We start from the raw sequence: 20333 nt of genomic DNA on the forward strand, positions 1-20333 counted from the left end.
TTTCATAACTGAACTAGTAATCATAAATGTCGATTAACAGCTCATTCATAGGTTAGACCAGTTACAAAAAAACGGATAACAATAACCGGAATATATATATAAAGGATCCAATATAATAATCCCTTATCGTACATTACGTACTCGACTTTCTACACCATCAATTTCAAAAAAACACACGACGGCAAAATTGTAAATTTAATTAATTCTGAATCGTCCTAATTAATCGTCTGTGTGAATCAGTTCAAACAGTTCATGATTTACGTTGATCTTAAACCTAAACTTTCGGATATGAAGATGTAAAATTAGGTCAATTTTGAACTTAACATGAATAGAGGATTCATAGTGTTAAATTGATGTACTCTGATCCAAAATTAAGCAAGGAAATCAATCTAAATCCTCTAGAAATCATCAATTGATCCTTATATCAACTTCAGTTTCTGAACTAAACATAAAATGAAAGTTACAATGCGTTTAAATGTACAATGTGTACTATACCTGAACGTTTTAAATGTGCACTTTGTAATTCGTTTTGGTCCTAAATTTGTTTAGAATATCTAAGATTTTTGTTCTGAACCTTTTAAGTGTAATTCGTTTGGTCAGAATTTTTTTATGAAATGTCTTAGATTTTTGTCTAAATGTTTTAAATGCATAGTGTATATATAATTCGTTTTGGTAAGAAAATTGTTTTTAGTGTCTTAATTTTTGTCTGAACATTTTAAATGTACAATGTGTAATTCGTTTGGGTAAGAAGGCTGTCTAGAATGTCTTATATTTTGTCCTGAACGTGTTAAGTGTGTAATTTGTTTTGGTCAACATTTGTTCTAAATGTCCTTAGATACTTGTCACAATGTGTAATTCGTTTTGGTCATAAATTTGTTCTAAGCATTTTTTACACTCTGTTTTCAAAACCCGCACATATTATCTATGTTTTCAATCGTATTATTCACTTGGCTTAACCCTTTTCATAGCTCACATGAAAGTAATAATCTGAACCCTAATCAGAGCTCAACTAAGTATTATTCTACAATTTCTTAATTGATTGATGATTCTATAGCCTCCTACAAAACAATTCGATTGATTAAATCATCAATCTATGATTGATTTGAAGATTTTTGGTGTTCAACGACGCTCTATTTTGATTTTGGTTTTGACATTTGAGATTTTGTAGTTTAAGCTTTGATTCAGAAATTGGATGAGACAAAATCCAAAGTCCAGAAATTGGATTATACTCGATGAATTTGATGTGAAATTAGTTTGGGGTCACTGATTCAATACATACAGTTATGCCACGGCATTCAATTGTAATCGACGTAAAAAAAACTCGCGTACGTAATGTACGATAATTGATTATTGTAAAATAACCCATCCCTATGTGTGTGTATGTTATATTTATATGTATAACAGTTACTAAAAGAAACTATGTAATTGCTTTATCTTTTGGTGTCGGCTTATGATACTAACAAAATATAAAACTTGAAATAAACAAATTATGAATTTTGAAAATATAGTAAAGGAATCTTATATAACAACTGTTTGGGTTCGTCAATTCAACTTGTCTAACCGATAGCCATACGAACATCCAGTTTAAATGAAGAAGATTCAAAATCAAGCTCTTGATCAACATATTAAATTATATAATGGTTCCACCTTGAAAACAACGTTCCAAACTCTAAACATTACAATGTTTTGAAATCGAAATTACCTCTTCAAGAGTCGGTCTGGGTACGTTTTCGTGGTGCATTGGTCCCATTTGATACACATAGAAAGAATCCAGTTGAAAGTAAACCATGACTCACAGAGAAATGCAAGAAACCACAGTTGGTAGTGGTCCTGATCTTTAAAATAAACGACACGATAAACAAATATGGAAACGAGAAGAGAAAGAATTACAAGTTCTATGGCCCGGGCCTTGTTATTATGGACTATTGTTTCTTGTAGAGGGAGACAAGTTGAGTCTTGAATGTTTGTAGCCATGTATAGTGTCAACAAAGTTGCATAGATGGGTGGTTTTGAAGTCTTTGTGTAGCAATATTGGTGTATTTAAATAGGTTTTCTCCAAGATTCTAAAGAAATATAAAAAAACATGATACTTTTCGTACTTATTAATATAAAATTTATAAGTGTAAGTAAATTCTGAAGACATATACATTTTCTAGAATAGTATAAAAATAAATATTCATTGCAATGTTTGATGTAAACATTACATTTTAATAAAATAAAATAAGTGTTATCACTTTATTACATATAAAAATTAATCACGTTTTAAAATTTGTGATTGAAGTTATTTGTAAAATTTATATTCCCACATGTGGAACAATATTCCGTACTGATGACTTTTTATAGTCATTTCTTGAATTGAGTAGGGTCGCCGGGGGGAGGGGGGGGGGGGGAGGGGATGGGGGAGTAGAATCAAGTTAGACTTTAAACGCCTCTAATTTAGACTAAAATTAGACGAAAACCATATTACATGATGAAAATTAGACCAAAATTAGACAAAAAAAAAACATACTAAGTGATGAAAATGACTCTTAAGTTATTTGAAAACCCAAACACATTTGTAACAATAAAATTTGAAAAAAAAGTCTCGAATGATCATTTTGTTTTAGGCCTCCAGAAAAGTTAGGCCGGCCCTGAATTTGAGGTGACATACTTTTAATCAAGCTCGGTCCCAAGTTCGTAGAATGCTGGTCACTAACACGATAGATAATTCGAACAAACACCTATCACTTCCTAATTGTGACTGTTAAACTTTGAGCAAGCTACTGTTTTTATTAAACCAAACTAATAAACCATCACATGGCATCCTCTTCTGTGCGAACAAGAAAAGAAGGTTTTCAATCCCTTATGTGCAGATAACGATCAAGACTCCGATCACAACTTCAGCTTCCCACAGACCTAGTTGTTCTCGGTTTCAAACAGAAAACTTGGAGGCTTCAAGAAACTCAATTCAAAGATTCAAAATTGTATGTCTACCTCTTCGGTAGGAGCCCTTGCTCTACTACCACTTGTTAAACTTTAAGCGGGTGAATCAAGATTACGAACACGAGATTTGATCAACAAACGATTGACTATTTTATTAAGAAAACGACAAACGAGAAAAACTTAATAATTTACAAATACATTGAACCTAGGGTATATATAAGCCCACGGTTCCAATCATATACTAACTCAAATACACAATTTGAATCCAATACAAATAGGATTAAAGATAAGACTAACTTATCTATAATAATAAACTAATTATTATTATATTAAATCTCCAAGATTATAGGAGCCTTCAATTTGATTTGATGTTAAATACGTTTAACAGTGACTACATTCCCAATCAAGCAATATATAATCTATTAATAGAACTGATTGAAGCAAGCAATAGCATGTAAGTGCTTATTAAGTCAAGTGCTTCTAATATTAACTTGTAATTGTTATTTACTTGTTTGTACTAATAACAAGTAATAACTTGAAGTAATTTTAGTGGATAACTTTTTTTGACTTACTAAAATGAAGTTTCCAAAAAATGTTATTAGTCACCAAGCACCGGCGGCCTTAGATGGAGAGCATAGGGATCACTTTAGCTAACGTTTTTATATACACCATATGTATGGGTGAATGTAAAGTAGATGATTATTATAATATAGGTCCTTGCATGATTATTTATATATAGTTCATGTGATTATGCAATATGCTAATGACTTGTCATAGTGAAATGACCCCGTGTGTTACGTCGACGAAAATTCAATATATGTAAAAGTTTCAAGAAATGTTTGAATATAATCATAAAGTTGCGAATTATATATATATATATAACTGATAACTTTGGTGCCATTGAGCTCTTATTGGGCCAAGTGTGGCACCAAAGTGGTCGAGATAATATTTTTTGTTTTGCTTTTTCCTTCAAAGTTAATAATTAAACGGTTATTCGTATCAACTCACTGATAAAACGCCCTGGATGGACAATTTTAGGTTTTAACGCCCTGGATGGACAATTTTAGGTTTTTACTGGCGCCTTGGTTTTTACCGACCTTTTTGTTTACTTCCGGTATCGTAACAAACACAAGGTATCGTAACAAACACAACTGAAACCGACCGAATTTGCGTCGACTCAACGTCACAATGCCTGAGAACACTTACGTTTTACCAACATCCGAGATTTACCGACTCATTGTTGCAGTGCCTGAATGCTTAAGTTTTACCAATCGAAGAAATGGCGTTTTTATATTTTAATGTTTTATATGTTAATCAACCTGGACCCACGGTAATGCACAACTGCAACGTGACATTAGCATACTCGACCTACCCGATGCGTTATTTGACTTGTCCGGCGCAATACGCCGGATAAAAAAACTAGTTATATATAAATTTACGTTGCGGTATGCCGCTACGATAACCCTTTAGTGCCCGACACCGGTGTTTAAAGTTAATCTTGAAATGAATTAGAAGAGAAAGTTAAAGAGACTAAGTGAAAGTGTTTTAGATTTATATTTAGAAGACAAAATGGCAAAACAGGTCCTTTATGTTTGCACGGTTTTCCAATTGACGTCCTTTAGCAAACTTAATGGCAGAAAACGTATTTCATGTTTCAAATTCTGTTCACGTTACGTCCTTTGGTACTAACCCAGTTAAGTATTTTTGTTAAACCTGGTCAAGTGCAAGGCACATGAGGGTATTTTTGTAACTTTACATATTTATTTATTAAATAACATTTAGACCAACATTTTGAGCCTCTCTCTCTCTCTCTCTCTCTTTTCAACATACAGACTTACTAACCAGCCACCACATGCCAACCCCATCACTTTCTCCCGCGCAACCACCACCAGCCACCACATGCCACTGGAGTAACGGAGCTCAGAGCAGAACATGTCGCCGCAACGGCACCTGAATCCAATCAATCCAACCTTCCGTTGCAACTTAAGCATCGATTCACCACGCGCCGCTTAGGACTGGGCACGCGCTCGTATCCGCCACCTCAAACCGTCGTGTTCTGGATGGATCTAAGGTTTCGATTTCAGTTTCCGGCACGGCGGCAGAGTTAGGACGAAAGTCAACGGTAACGGTGGATTTGAGATCGGATATACGGTCGGAGATTGACGGTGAGCATAAGGTTAGGGTTTCGGCTCAGTTTCTTCTATCTCTATCTTCTGAGCCATTGATTGATTTTTGGGATGAGAGAGAGAGAAAGAGGGGGAGGGGGAGGGAGAGAGGATAGAGAAGGTCTGAATGTGGCGGTGATTGGTGGTCGCCGACATCTTGAAGTTGTGGTGGTGATTTATTGCCGTTATATTTGAGCAGTCGTTGGAGAGTTGGGGTGGGGTAGCGGTGATGCTTGGTGTTGGTTGTGGATGAGAAAGAAAGCATAGACGGAGATGTGGCGTTGATGGTTTGTTGTGACGGTGGCGTGGTCAGGCAGCGGTGATGGTGGTGGTCAGGTGGCCGGATTTAATAGTCGTCAGAGGATGAAGATTGGTGGGATGAGTCGATGGGAGAGAGAGAGAGAGAGAGAGAGAGAGAGAGAGAGAAGAGTATTTTTTTCAAAAGGTCAAATGTTTAGTCTAATTACACAAACAATCCTTAAAGGGGTAAAATGACCACACTTCCCTCATGTGCCTTGCACATGACCAGGTTTAACGAAAATACTTAACTGGGTTATTACCAAAGGACGTAACGTGAACAGAATTTGAAACATGAAATACGTTTTCTGCCATTAAGTTTGCTAAAGGACGTCAATTGAAAAACCGTGCAATCATAAAGGACATGTTTTGCCATTTTATCTATTTAGAATTATCTCTTTAGTTTATTTGATTTGTTTGCAAGTTTATTTGGTCTAAAAGTTAGGAGTTTTGAGTATGTTAAGTTTAAGTTAATTAGTTTTAGTAAGATCAGTACGATTTATTTTAGAATAAACAGATGGTTAGGAAGCAATCCAATTGGTGATCCTCACGACGTGTTCGTGTGTGTAGAAGGTGAGAAATAAGTTTTCATAAATAACAAAGAGCTTCGGTGAGTAGTAAAGGAAACCGTATCACAATCTCCCATTGTTGCTATGCATCTCTCTTAATTTATTATTATTATAATCGTCGTTTGGTCATTGTCGGTTCCAACTAACGAATTGATTGATGACGGTCTCAACTTTTAACGTATTTGTTCATAACGGTCCGCGACTAGCAGAATTCTAACGTCGTTAGTTTCAGATCGCCGAAAAAACGTTTTTCCTCGGAAAACACATTTTTTCCTGAAAACTCAACAATTTTGTCCCAAACATGGTAACTTTGTATCGTACCTTTAGGAACCTTTTTCTAGTAAAAGCCCCAATTATTGAGGTCGTCGGAACCCTAGAGCCATCGTCGGAATCAATTGATGGTGCTTAAGTGATGGTGGTTGGTTGGCGGTGAGTCAATTGGTGGTGGTGTTCAGGTGGTGTTTTCCGGCAAAAAATTGACTTTCCCGACCAAAAACGTTTTTCCGGCGACCTGAGACTAACGACGTTAGGATTATGTTAGTCGTGGACCGTTAGAAACAAATACATTAAAAGTTGGGACCATCAGTGACCAATTCGTTAGTTAGGACCGGCAATGACAAGAAGACAATAGTTGGGACCAACAAAAACCAATTTTCCTTATTATTATTATTATTATTATTATTATTATTATTATTCCTTTCAATATGTTTTTGCATTGACTAGATGTGCTTGTTTTTCTTTTCATATAGACTGATCAATTATTACATGAATACAATTAGTTTCCTCTGATCTATCATCTTTTATATGGTACCAAATCATGAACGCTACAAAACCTAATTCTTTACTGTTATGACCATGGGGAGGGGATGAAACCTACCACTGTTGTTACGGACTGAAACCATTGCAAGGTATGGGACTTGTCCCATATCGGTTGTATGGGCAACTGATATGGGGTTTATAAGCCAAATGGGTTCCCTCATCTATCAGACTAGTCTTTTGGGTTGAGTTCTTCTGTTTGGCTTGTAACATTGGTATCAGGTCCAACCTCGGAGTGGTGGCCTGGAGTGAGCCGGCCGTGACCAACGAGGACTCGGAGTGGTGGCCTGGAATGAGCCAGCCATGACCAACGAGGACGTTGGCCCTTAAGGAGGGTGCATTGTTACGGACCGAAACCATTGCAAGGTATGAGACTTGTCCCACATCGGTTGTATGGGCAACTGATATGGAGTTTATAAGCCAAATGAGTTCCCTCACCTATCAGACTAGTCTTTTAGGTTGAGTTCTTCTGTTTGGCTTGTAACAATTGTAGCAACGGTTTTTCACACCTCAACCCAAACAAGGCAAAACTCAAACCATGGGCCAGAACATGTACACGTTTGTGTTGAGATCAATGAGAGTCGCGTATTGGGAATCCAATACAAACTATTTTAAACTTGTTCAGTGGAAGAACGCAGTGGCGGATCCAAGAATTTTTTTTTCTTCAGGTAGTGCACTAATTTTTAATGCTTCAATTTCTTGGAATCAGATATAAAAATTTTGAGTCGGTTTGACGATTTGGGTCGGTTCGACAATTCGGGTCGGTTCATTACATAATAATGTTTTACCACTGGTTTAATTTGCTAATTGTAATCTAAAATTTAACAAATAACTTAACAATTAACAAATGAATCTAAACAATTAATAATATCTAGAAAATGAATCTAAACTCATCGTCACGGTCGAAGGATTCGAGGAAGAGTAACAACTAACAAGAGGCGGTCGGAGAAAGGCACGATCCCGCAACGGACGACGGTGGTCTGTGGTCGACCGGATGCCCGGACTACCGGAGGAAGGAGGTGTGTCGCCAGTGTAATCGTGGTGGAGAAGGAAGAAAGGCAAAGAACGGCCATTTGTAATTGTATATTTGTTTAAAAGTTTTGGTTTATGAAATCTAAAAGACTACATTAAAATGTTTTTTAAAAAAATAGTGTAAAACGGATTCAAACCTATGACCTTTAGATTACCAACTTAAAGAGTTCTCCACCAAACCAAGAACTTATATTCTAACCAAGGTGGTTCCTTTCTAATTTATAAGGTGGTTCACCTGTTATTTTCTATATATCAATACACCACTATTTCAAAACTAACCACCCATTTGAATGGTGGATCCGCCCATGGAAGAACGCACCCTGTTTTTAGGTCAAAGGCAAAAATGGTGCACGACAATCCAATTGCAAACCCATTGTGTAACATGATTTTCAAAGATGATTGGGTAGTTAACCGGTTCTTAAGAAAAAGATCATGGTTGCACATGAACTCCCGGCTACTATAAGTAAGGGGTAATTCAGTTTTAATGATTTTAGTAACTTAGATTAAAAATTAATCCTAAGCGAAACTAGATGATCGATCGGTGTCTCACAACGGCTAAATAAACCACTGAGGCAAAAAGACAATATTACTCAAGATCTCCTGTCAGGCTCTCAAGAGGTGAACTACCGGGATAAACTATGGTTGGAAAATAGTCATATGGCTGGCTTAACCGTAACAAAATGGCAAACACCAATTAAATGATTTAAACTTACATGACCATTTTAAAATCATATAATTAATATAAGACAGATTTTAAGTTTCATGTACTGTAGGTCCTATAAGCGGGATTGGACAACACGTTATTGGATCAATCTAGGTTATTGGTTAGCGAAAATCACCAACAATTGACCAAGATCTCGGATCTTGTTGTGTTTTAGTTATTTGCTATAAAAGGAAACTTAGAAGCATAAGGTAGAGTTAGTATGCATTTGCAGGCTCCTACTATTTATAGTAGAGAGCATGCCATGCTTTCTTAATTGACTTGGCCCAAATGGGCTTTTTGTACTTGGCCTCATGCTCAAAACATAAACTAAACAAAACTAATTAACGTACAAATACAAAAGACTTAAATATACAAAATGGGCTATACATGTACCTATAAAGGAATATGATGGAGTCTAGCTTATTGATTTCAATTATTTAAGAAAATAAAAGAAAATATTTACCGCACTTTTTTGCTTAACATGTCTTATCGTTTTTAAATAGGTACCCGATTGTCAGCCCAATTATTAATTGGTGTTCTAGGCTTTTAATTTCAGAGGTCCAATTTTATTTTAATTTGTGGAATCCAGATCTCAAATGCTTATATCCCGGTCTGATTACTTGCCAAATTTTGTGGCAAACCGTACACAAACAAACATTTTTTTATATTTAACACATACCTTATGTGGAATCGGTTTTGAGGTTGAATCTTGATGCAAGTGGTTCTAGATTAAATTTTGATGTAGAAAACATTTAAACTAGCTTCCAAATCCTTTCTTGGTTGAATCTGAATTGAAGAAATGGATATGGGGAGTTCGTGTTTTTCTAAGGCGTAGGCAAAAGATAAGGAATGCGGGTGCTAGCGTTTTAGAGAATATTTATACAATAAGCTCATGAACCTCTAGGTTCATTGTCTATTCTCAAGTCCAACTCAATTCCATGAGTCCATGTCCAAATCCAAGCATTTGTTTAATATATGAATTAAACGAATTTAAATAAATAATATTCCATGATTATAAATAATAATATTTTATTATTAGTCAACAAGACGGATGTTATAATAAACTCGCACATCTAAAATGATTGAGATGACATTCTACATAACTGCATAAACAACAAAGCCAAAGCTCCCGATTTACAAATCGTGGATGCAGGAATCCCGTACCTCTCATTCCCAAACAACCCTTTAAAGAATTCCCAAAAACAAAGTAACAAGCAAATGCAACAAAACATCTCTCCCAACCCTAATTCTAACACCTCAATCCCTTTGTCTCTATAATCAACCTTGAACAATCGTAACATGCCAATTACCAATGTTGTCAAGTTAACCAGTAGAATGACGACACCTGGCACAGTCACGGGTGAATTGTCAAAAGTAAACCTACCATCATTTTCAATATCACCATCATTTGATTTGTGTTCCTTTTTTGATACTTCAAAAACTACATCTGATAAACCAATGAGCTTTAGCATCACACTTGAAAGCCCAAATAGCCCTGCTGTCATAGTATATGCTCTCCACATTCTCTGTAAGTTCCACCACCTGTGAAGTGATGCACATAAGTGTTTCAACTCCCAAAGAACATAAAGAATGTAAATGACGAAAACACCCATGAAGAGTAGAAAAGCCCGTTCATTGACTTTGGGCAAGAAATGTGAAGTCGTGATGATACAATATGCAGGAAGAGATGCATAACATAACTCAGGAATGGAACAAATCGACCTTAAACATAACCAAAAATAACCAAGGGCTTGTCGAAACAAAAGTTTTCCTTTTATAGTAAGAAGTAACAGGCTTTTATCAGTGAAAAGATTCTCCAAATAGCCGGTTACCCATCTTTTCTGTTGAGTTAATGAAGACGGATATGTTTGCGGTGCACAACCTAGAAATGGAAGTGGGTCAGGTAAGGGGATAGCGGATCTCCATCCTCTCCCATGGATATTAACTCCGGTCAGATTATCTTCTGTTGAAGATCCATAAAGCCAACCAACCTAAGAATATCTTGTTAGATTTGACTATGCTTCAAGCATATTAAATATGCGTTGAATATTTTGCAAATTTTAACTATTATATATATATATATAGAGAGAGAGAGTGGGGGGGGGGGGGGGTTTGGAGGTTATAATAAGAAGTATGGTTTTCGTAAAAAGTGTAGGAAGAGTTTTGAACCTTTAGATTAAATTGATCAAGTAAGGCTAGGAATGTAATTATTCATTTTTGTTTATTGTGGAAGGTAATAACAAACATAATATTTATCCTTACTTTCTTACTAATCAATCGTCCGTTAATATATCAATCTGGTCAGTTATGATTTTTTTATTATCATATTTAATTCTACATCATAAATTAAAAAATAACAACCAATTAAACACGATCTCATTTTCTTAATCACGATGTTTCTATGATATTAAAACAAGTGATAACTATATACTTAACATCAATAAAACCTTTTCCATTATAGTTTCCATTAACAATCAATAGAATATTGAACATGGAGAACTTCAAGGATGACCATCAACTATGTAAACCTATATCAATACAGCCGACACTAATTTTTTACGTTTCACAATATCGTTATGATGTTGTGTTATTATAAATATAGTTATGTTCATGTGTTCTTTGGCAAAACCTATATCAATTACCTTTCACAATTTCGTTATGATGTTGTGTTATTGTTTGTATCAACGTAGTGTGTTTATGAAAAACGAGTGTTAGTGTGTTATGAGATCAGTTTCATTAGTTTCTTAGTATGATATATGTAATTTCTTCACCAATATTATTATGTAACACAAGTTTTGATGTTTATATCCCGTGTGTTAGTAGTCATTAAGTGTGTTATCTCTTCTAATTTGTTTTTCAATTAATAATCTCAATGGCTTATTTATTTTACACACACTTGTAATTTATATCTAATGTGTTATTCATCATAAAGTCTGTGTTGTCTTCTAATTTGTTTTCATGTTAGTATTAACGATGACTATTATTTATTAAATTAGTTCTGTTTTCTTTATTATTAATGTGTGTTAGGGCATGTTTGGTATTGAGTTTGAAAAATGCTTATTGGTTTTTTTAAAAAGCCATTTTGAAAAGTCTGGATTTGAGACTTTTCGAAAACTGCTTTTTAACCCTTTCAAAAAACTAAAATAAAAAGGATTTTTGTGGTTGCCAAACACATTTTGGCTTATTGGCTTTTTGAAAACATCAAAAAGCAATAAACATTTTCAAACTCAATCCCAAACATGCTCTTAGTGTAAAGCTAGTGTCTTAGTTTGTTATACTCTTTAATACTAATGTGTTTATTCGTGGATTCATGTTGTGCAATCAAAAACAAACTACATAATATTAACTAGCTAATATTTAACGACATAGTTGGAGCCAAGAGAGATTGATTGTATAAATTTAGGAGTTATATTTAGTTGACATCAAGTCCTGCATGTTTTAATAAATAATAAGAATAATATACCATTTAACACACCTTTCTAGGCCTTTAAAATAAAACACACCCCCAATTCAGTCAGGTATGGGGTTTAAACCTTACTATCACCCAATTTATATGGGAGATATGAGGGATGACCCTAACTTGTCAGGGTTCGAGTCCTGGTCTCACTCGATTTTAACGGATCCTCGCTGTCGTGCCATTTGGCGGGTGTGGAGGTCGAGTTTTATCCGGTGAATCCCTCAATAGGTGGACCGCTAGGGGCTCCGTCCGTCCGGACTAGTGGCCGGCTCGGGCTACCTTTAGCCAATGGGGCCGCGTACGGAGTACTTGACGTTACTTAGTTGGTCGTTCAAAAAAAATTCAGTCAACTTTCCATCTTAATCATTGATTGACAAGATCCAACCATCCAGATTTCTTTCTACACGTTTTGAACACTCATCTTTTTATAATAACCCCTCCATATATATATATATATATATATATAGAGAGAGAGAGAGAGAGAGAGAGAGAGGGGGGGGCAATGTTATAATAAAAAGTAGATTTTTTCAATTTTCTAAAAAGTGTAGGAAGTGTGTTTTTACCACCTTCTTATTATAACCCCGCCATACATACATACATACATACATACATATTCCAAATTAAACCTCACTTTTTTAATAAATTTACAACAATATTTACCATTTTTAAAATTTATGTTACAAAAATTATTAATTTAACATTTACTTTCTATTTTTTTCCGAATATTTAAAATTTATAATTATCTCTCATTTTATAAAAAATATTATTCAAAATACATATACATTAGCAGAAACTTAAATTTAAAGTTTAAACTTTATTACGTTTGTACGTACATCAAATTTTGCTATATAAAAATAAGCATACTATTGTTGCATATCTCCCATATTGACTACCTATTTTAGTTCAAATTGAGCACACATTTCATGTATAAGCAACACACACACAAATCTTTAACATTACTAGTATTATGCATGATCAAGTTTGTGAAGGTCTAATTAAATCAATGGCAAACAAATATAATCTATTGTTTTAGTTCTCTTATGATTGATTCGAATAGTTAAGTATACTGCTACAAACTAAAACATTCTTTATTTATAATTTAATAAGAAAGTGCATTGCTAAAAGTTTTAAGGATATTTTCTTGCTTTTTGGTTTATTAAATTTGTGTTAAAAACTAAAAAAACATTCAGAAAATAAAAGTGTATTGTTTATTCTAAAATTGTTGTAAAGACTTGCACAACGATTACGTATTAACAATATTTGATAGGTTTATTATTTATTGTATGTCAACTATTTATTATATATTGTATTTTCATGAATTAGTCACGTTGTACACGGATCTCAAAAAACAACACACTTGTACATATTGTCTAATGTGACACATTAGGTACTGACGTAACTACATAACCGCCTTTGTTTCTCTTTCCCATTATATATGTCGTCCATATTATCCAATTAAAATTGGTTCTACACAAAGTGCCAACTAACTTTATAACGGACATTCTTGTGACACAAAAGAGAGACATCCTTTGAAATAGAAGCCCAAGTATTTAAAGTTTAACTAGGTTAAAAGAACAAGCGAATATGCAACTCCATTTAGTCAAAAATGGTTAGTTTTGTGTAATTTTAGTTATTTAGTTTTGAATTGATTATTTGATCCTATATAATTAACAAGATAAACGGGTTTTAATCACCTGTGTACCCCAAGAGGTGCCATATTCGTAGCCACAACTTGCAACATACATTGCAGCCTCAATGAGATTAGATGGACTGCTTCGGTTTTCTATCTTCGAATCTGATTCGGATAATATTTCAGCAGTTGAGTCTCTTAATTCAGTTGACTTTCCCAAAATTTTATGTAGGTATTCATTATTGTTGTCTGATTAACAAAATAAAACATGATCAAGAGTTAGACATGCATTTAGAATCTAAAAAGGGTTAGGCTAAACGTACCTCTCTGGTTGCTTGTCATACCCCCTCCTTGAAAAAACCAACTTTCATATTACCCCTTAAAATTATATAATTACCAAATTAGCACAAAATTAAGGATTTCATATTCTTTTACAAGTCGCGTTATTTTTTATGATTTCGGGTTTAGGGTTTAGGGTTCGGGTTTAGGGTTTAGGTTTTCGGGTTTATGGTTTAGGTTTTTGGGTTTAGGGTTTCGGGTTTAAGGTTTATTTTGTAAAAGATAAAGAGGTAAAATAAGGATATTATAAATATATATACTATTAAAATTAAAGAAAAGATATTATAAATATTTACAAAATTAATACAAAAAATTAAATCAATGGTAATACTTGATGGTTTTTAATTTGATATATATAGTGAAGATTATTAAGTGAAAAAAATGTTGCAGGGACTAATATGTATATAAATAATGTTATGGGGTAATAGTAATTAATCAAATAGCTACAAAGGGATGTATATTTAGTAAAAATGGTGTAAGGGGGGGGGGTACGTTTAGCAACACCCATTAAAAAATACCATGAAAGTGGAAATTAAACATATTTAAACTAATTAGCATACATACCATATTTAATTGTGTCATTTGGAGATTAACCATATATAACCTTTCTTCTATGAAAACAATTTGTCCCTAAGTAGATAATCCCTTGAATCGATGCCATTCCAGTTGCAATATACTAATAATTTAACATTGTTACATGACAAAAAAGATTATTACTATTTAATAAATAAATAAAGAAAAAAATTTAAGCAAATGTACGTACAAAAAAATTAGCCATTTGATTCAAAAACGGGTCGTCCTTCAATCCGTCATAAAACGCTTGAACGAACTGGTAAAAGGCACAATTTTCTTCTTCCTTGATACCAAACACCATACACATTGCGTGAAGAAAAACTTGCGGGTTATTCACATACATATCGCAATCTACATTCAGCATTAGAGGTGCATTTGTCATTACTCCGGAGACTCTAGCCTGCTCATCATTAAGTAAAGCCTAAGTCATACTCCACATAAAATGATAACTAATCACTTATATCTTGGACACAAAAATAAAGATAACTTAACTAACCAAAACATTCATAGCTCCAGCTTTGTAATGATGATGATGTTTGGGACTCTTCTCTCTTGAAATGTATAACATGAGGCAGATCGGTTGGAGTACGTTCTTTGTTCTCCGATACAACCTACAACAGTTACCAAATGGAAGTTAAACACTCGGGTGGCAAAATATTTGCAGTACTAAAGTATAGGTTTGGTTATAAAGATGAGAGCATTCGCATCGAGTTCTTTAATTATTATCTTCAATATCCTTAAAATTACATGAAAAAACCTCACTTCATCCTATTCTTTATACGCATCCTTAATTAATAATCCATAAATTACATTCTTATATTTACCAACTCACTATTCATTTCATATATTTTTTTGTGAGTGATTTAAAGAAAAGTAATTATAAAAAGGAAAACTGGTTTTTATTGGTCCCAACTATTGCCTTTTAGTCATTGGCGGTCCCAACTAACGAATTGGTCGCTGATGGTCCCAACTTTTAATGTGTTTGTTCCTAACAGTCCGCGGCTAACAGAATCATAACGCCGTTAGTTTCCAGTCGCCGGAAAAACGTTTTTGGCCGGGAAAGTCAATTTTTTTCTCGGAAAACACCACCTGAACACCGCCACTACCACCAATTGACTCACTACCAACCAACCACCATCACTTAAGCTCCATCAACTGATTCCCTAGATGGTTCTAGGGTTTCGGCGGCCCCAATAATTGAGGCTTTTACTAGATAATGGTTCCTAAAGGTACGATACAAAGTTACCATGATGTTTGGGACCAAATTGTTGAGTTTTGGGGAAATATGTGTGTTTTCCGGGCAAAAACATTTTTCTGGCGATCTGCTGTTAATCGCGGACTGTTAGGAACAAATACCTTTAAAGTTGGGACCGTCAGCAGCCAATTCGTTAGTTGGGACTGGCAGTGACCAAAAGACGATAGTTAGAACAGTAAAAACCAATTTCCTTATAAAATTGATTAAAAGTGTATTATTCAATTAAACAGAGATAAATATAAAGAATGATCATATGGAGCTTGGTTTTTTTTAAGACATGAACAAAATTTAAGGTTAAAGCTAACTTTGAGTTATATTATATGAACTAAAACAAAGAATGGGATGTGAATGCTTTAGTGAATATAAGGTTAGGATCAAGAAAGATTTCACTAAGATCAAGATTTAATACCTTAGAATCAATCAAATCACTAGATTTTGTGAATGTGTGTGTTAAACAGCAAATGGGAATGGTAATTGGAAGTAATACCTTAATGATGGTTGGATGTTCCGAACGGTGGACACCATTGAAAACACTAAAATCTGAATCATGATCAAATGGAAATGGCCTTTGGCTTTGAGCTGCAGTATCAATCTTCTTGTAAAGCTCTTCATATTCGTTCTGAAATCAGATTTTTTTTACACGGCAAGAGTAGAATTATATTAAAAAAAAGGCGTAAACGCCTCTGGCGGGAAACTGGAACAAAGATACAGACTTTGAAAATGAAAAACAACGGTTTACTAGCTACTTATTTTAATAAGTAAACATAATAACATAATTGTCATTTATGTTTGTATCTAATTTAATTTATTGTCCTTTATCTTCAAAATTAATCTGATTTATCCTTAACGTTTACAAATCCAACAACGTTTGTTCTTTGATTCTAATCCAATTAGTTTTTTCGTTAAATCTGATCATGTGCCTTACACATGAAAGCAACTTGGCCATTTTACTGATCCATTTATATATAACATTTTAATATAACTAAGTTAAATAGCATTTCAATAACTACACACACATATCTAGTAGGAGATCTAGAGAGAACTTGAGAACTAATAAAGAATTATTTTTAACTTTATTAAAAAAATATTTTTTGATTTCCTTTTTCTTTGTCCATCTAACAAGTTGATATTGTTCCAAAAAAATTTTTGTCTATGTAGTGCATATATGCAATAATGTGTATTTTATATATACAATAGTATTTTATTGCATATAATATAACACAATTGCATTATACAATTCACATTATTGAATATGTGCAAATACAACACTATTTATTATATGCAATGCACATTAATGCATATACGTAATACAACACTAATGCACGTATGCACTATATCGTTTTTTTAATTTTTGTATATAATAACACTATTGTAAATATATACAATACAAACAACTGCATACATGTTATTCAACACTATTTCACATATCAAAATACACACTATTGCACATATGCATTATAAAGGTCGACGTGTTGCATATATGCATTACAACAATTTCCTTTATATATATTTTTTTGAAAAATAACAACATATAAGAAGGATGAAATAAAAAAATTTAAAATATTTTTTAGTTAAATTAAAAAAATATTTTTATTAGTTCAATAGTTCTTTCTTTAAGGAATTCTCTCGTGATTCGAAAATTGGTTCTCCTATTCCATTTGTTACTTTATTAATTGGTTAATTCAATATTAATCCAGAACCCCATATGCCATATTATTTGTGAATATGCCCCCACGTGATTTGATTTTAAAATTGAAATCAATGCCCGAAAATCTCTCGCGGTTTAATTTTAAGCGTTAAAGTCTTAAGGTCATATATACAACTTATAATTATGTAACCAACATTTCTATATGATTCATTTGTCGAACGTAATTTTAAAAGAACTAAACATTTATAAAAGTAGTTATATAATATTGAAATACTTAATGAAAGTTGAGTAATTTTAGATCGACAAAAAGAACCTTAAGTGACGTTAGTTGATCACTTAGATAACTCGGGAACACTTTAACCCATTTAACTAGTTGTAGTGTTTGTTTTAATTACTTTAGCCTGTTTAATTCTTTTTTAGGAAGTTAAAAGAATTGGCTCCTTTTATATTTCATAGAAACATCCAAACGATTTACAATGAAGTGGCAGGTAAGCGGGCAACAAGCTGCGCAGCAACCCCCTTTTTAATTAAAAATGATCAGCACTTAATAGTTGGAATAAGAAATTAGTACCTTCAATTTTTTCCATTCTTGTTGGAACTCCATTGAATCATCTTCTAGGGGCGTAGAATTAAAGTATCGAAACGGAGCTCTAACTTGAACGTTATACTTTTTGCAAAAAGGAACCCAAAGTTTTGCATATTTTGTTGTCTCGACAAGGGCATAGAACGTAAGAGGCGAACAACCATCATCGGACAAATAAAGAGCTAACTTGTTAGCTGGATAATCCATTGCTAACAAAGATAACACTGTGTTCATTGTTATGATAGGTGGTTCAAGGACGTGGTCTGCAGTGGTGACAAAAATATCCACTGCTGGAAACTCTGATTCGCTTACGCTGAAACACATTTTGTCACATAAATATATTAAAAAATCGGTAAGACCAATTACAAAAAATCGGATAACAATAATTGAAATATATATGTGTGTGTGTGAATGTGTGTGCGTGTGTGTGTATGTATGTATGTATATGTATATATATGTATAACATTACTTTAAAAGCAAAATATATATGTAACTTTATTTTTTGGTGTCGGCTTATGATCAAACTAAAGTACTAAACAAATATAAAACTTGAAATAAACAAAGTATGAATCTTGAAATATAGTAAATAAATCCTATCCAACAACAGTTTTGGTTCGTCAATTCAGCTTGTCTAGCTGAAAACCATCCGAAATGAAGAAGGTTCAAAATTAAAATTTCGATCAAACATTATAGATTATGTAATGGTTCCAGTTCAAAGAATGTTCCAAACTCTCAAAATTACAAAGTTTTGAAATCGAAATTACCTCTTCAAGAGTCGGTCTGGATACGTTTTTCTGGCGTGTTGATCCCATTTGATACACACCAAAAGAATCCAGTTGAAAGTAAACCATGACTCGCAGAGAAATGCAAGCAACCACATGATGTATTGGTCCTGGTCTTTAAAATAAACGAATCGATAAATAAGTATGGAGACGAGAAGAGAAAGAATTACAAGTTCTATGGTTCGGGCCTTGTTATTATTAAGGACTATTGTTTCTTGTAGAGGGAGACAAGTTGAGTCTTGAATGTTTGTAGCCATGTATAGTGTCAACAAAGTTGCATAGATGGGTGGTTTTGAAGTCTTTGTACTATAGCATTATGTGTTTAAATATGTTTTTAAAGAGGTTTTTTCCAAGAGTCTGGTGTTGAAAGAGAGAGACAAAGTGTGTGTGTGAAAATAAACGCATGGCCTTTCTCCTTATCGGCCATTAACCAAATACAACCCCCCCCCCCCCCCCTCATACCTTGTAACATCCTACTTTCGGTTATTATAATAAAAATAAATTTCGTTATTTCATAGTGGGTCGTTATCGGTTTAGATAAATAGAATACGAGTTGGGCCAGTGCTGGGTAAATGAATATGGGTTATGGACTTGGGTTAGGAAAGAAAGAAGGAAAGACTATGGGCTTAAGCCCATGATCCATAAATATATAAACCCTTAATATCCATTTAATCCTCATTCACACATATTCCATACACCACCCAAAACACACACTTAAGATTTCTTTCTAGTTCTTCCTTATCTCTAGCCGAAATCAAGAAGGAAACCAAGCACCGATCCGAGGTAACAATAGTTTAATATTGTATGAGCTTAACCCGTTAGATAAAGTTGCGAAACAACGAGCCGACACCGTTAAACCGTTTAAATCACGAGATCCGGGTGGAATCGGGTATAAACCGAACCTATGATGAGCTTAGGGATCACCCTAGCTCAGATCTGGATCGAACGGGGCGAAAAACGGTGAAAAACGAGTTAAAAATCGTTTTTCCGGTGAGTTCGCGTTTTCCCGGCGGCTTTCCGGCAATGACGGCGTCAGAAAGGCGGCGCCGGAAAAGTAATACGAGGTTAAGGGTATGTCAGGGAATGTTCTGACATTCCCTGACCTAACCCTAGTTCGCTAACGGGAATTTAGCGAATTAAGGGTGATTCGTTAAGTAGATTCGCTGAGGAAAGATAACGAACTAGCCTTAGTTCGTGTCCTGATTCGTTAAGGAAAAGATAACGAATTAACCCCCCCCCCATTTCGTTATAGCCATTCGTTAAAGGAGATAACGAATTATAAGGCCTAATTCGTTACTTGAACTGATTCGCTATGTGGACTGGTTCGTACAAGGACGGATTCGTCAGAGGTCCAGTTCGTTAGAGGGTTCAGTTCGTTACAAATGACCAGTTCGCTAAGATAAGTCAATTCGTTAAAGACTGAATAACGAACTAGAAAGTTTAATAAAATGACAGAACAGTCCCTGGACTTAGAAAAAGAATGAATTAATTACAATTCATCCCTTGAACTTTTGAGTTAGCAAATTAATTAATGATTCGAAATTATAATGGAAAATGTGTTA

General features: G+C 34.0%; 1 pseudogene across 1 annotated transcript; it reads right to left on the minus strand.

Annotated features, from left to right (window-relative positions):
• Positions 1–9549: 9549 nt before the first annotated feature.
• LOC143594657 (cellulose synthase-like protein H1) lies at positions 9550–19084 on the minus strand (annotated as a pseudogene). Its single transcript, XR_013146373.1, has 8 exons — positions 18754–19084; positions 17978–18302; positions 16246–16377; positions 15000–15114; positions 14694–14903; positions 14495–14606; positions 13656–13840; positions 9550–10495 (listed from the first exon to the last, which is right to left on the minus strand). The product of XR_013146373.1 is annotated as a cellulose synthase-like protein H1 (transcript).
• Positions 19085–20333: the final 1249 nt, after the last annotated feature.

This window comes from Bidens hawaiensis, unplaced genomic scaffold (genome assembly GCF_021521415.1).
Source record: "Bidens hawaiensis isolate Kalapana, Puna unplaced genomic scaffold, B.hawaiensis_p1.1 tig00044048_1, whole genome shotgun sequence".
NCBI classification, from domain to species: Eukaryota; Viridiplantae; Streptophyta; class Magnoliopsida; order Asterales; family Asteraceae; genus Bidens; species Bidens hawaiensis.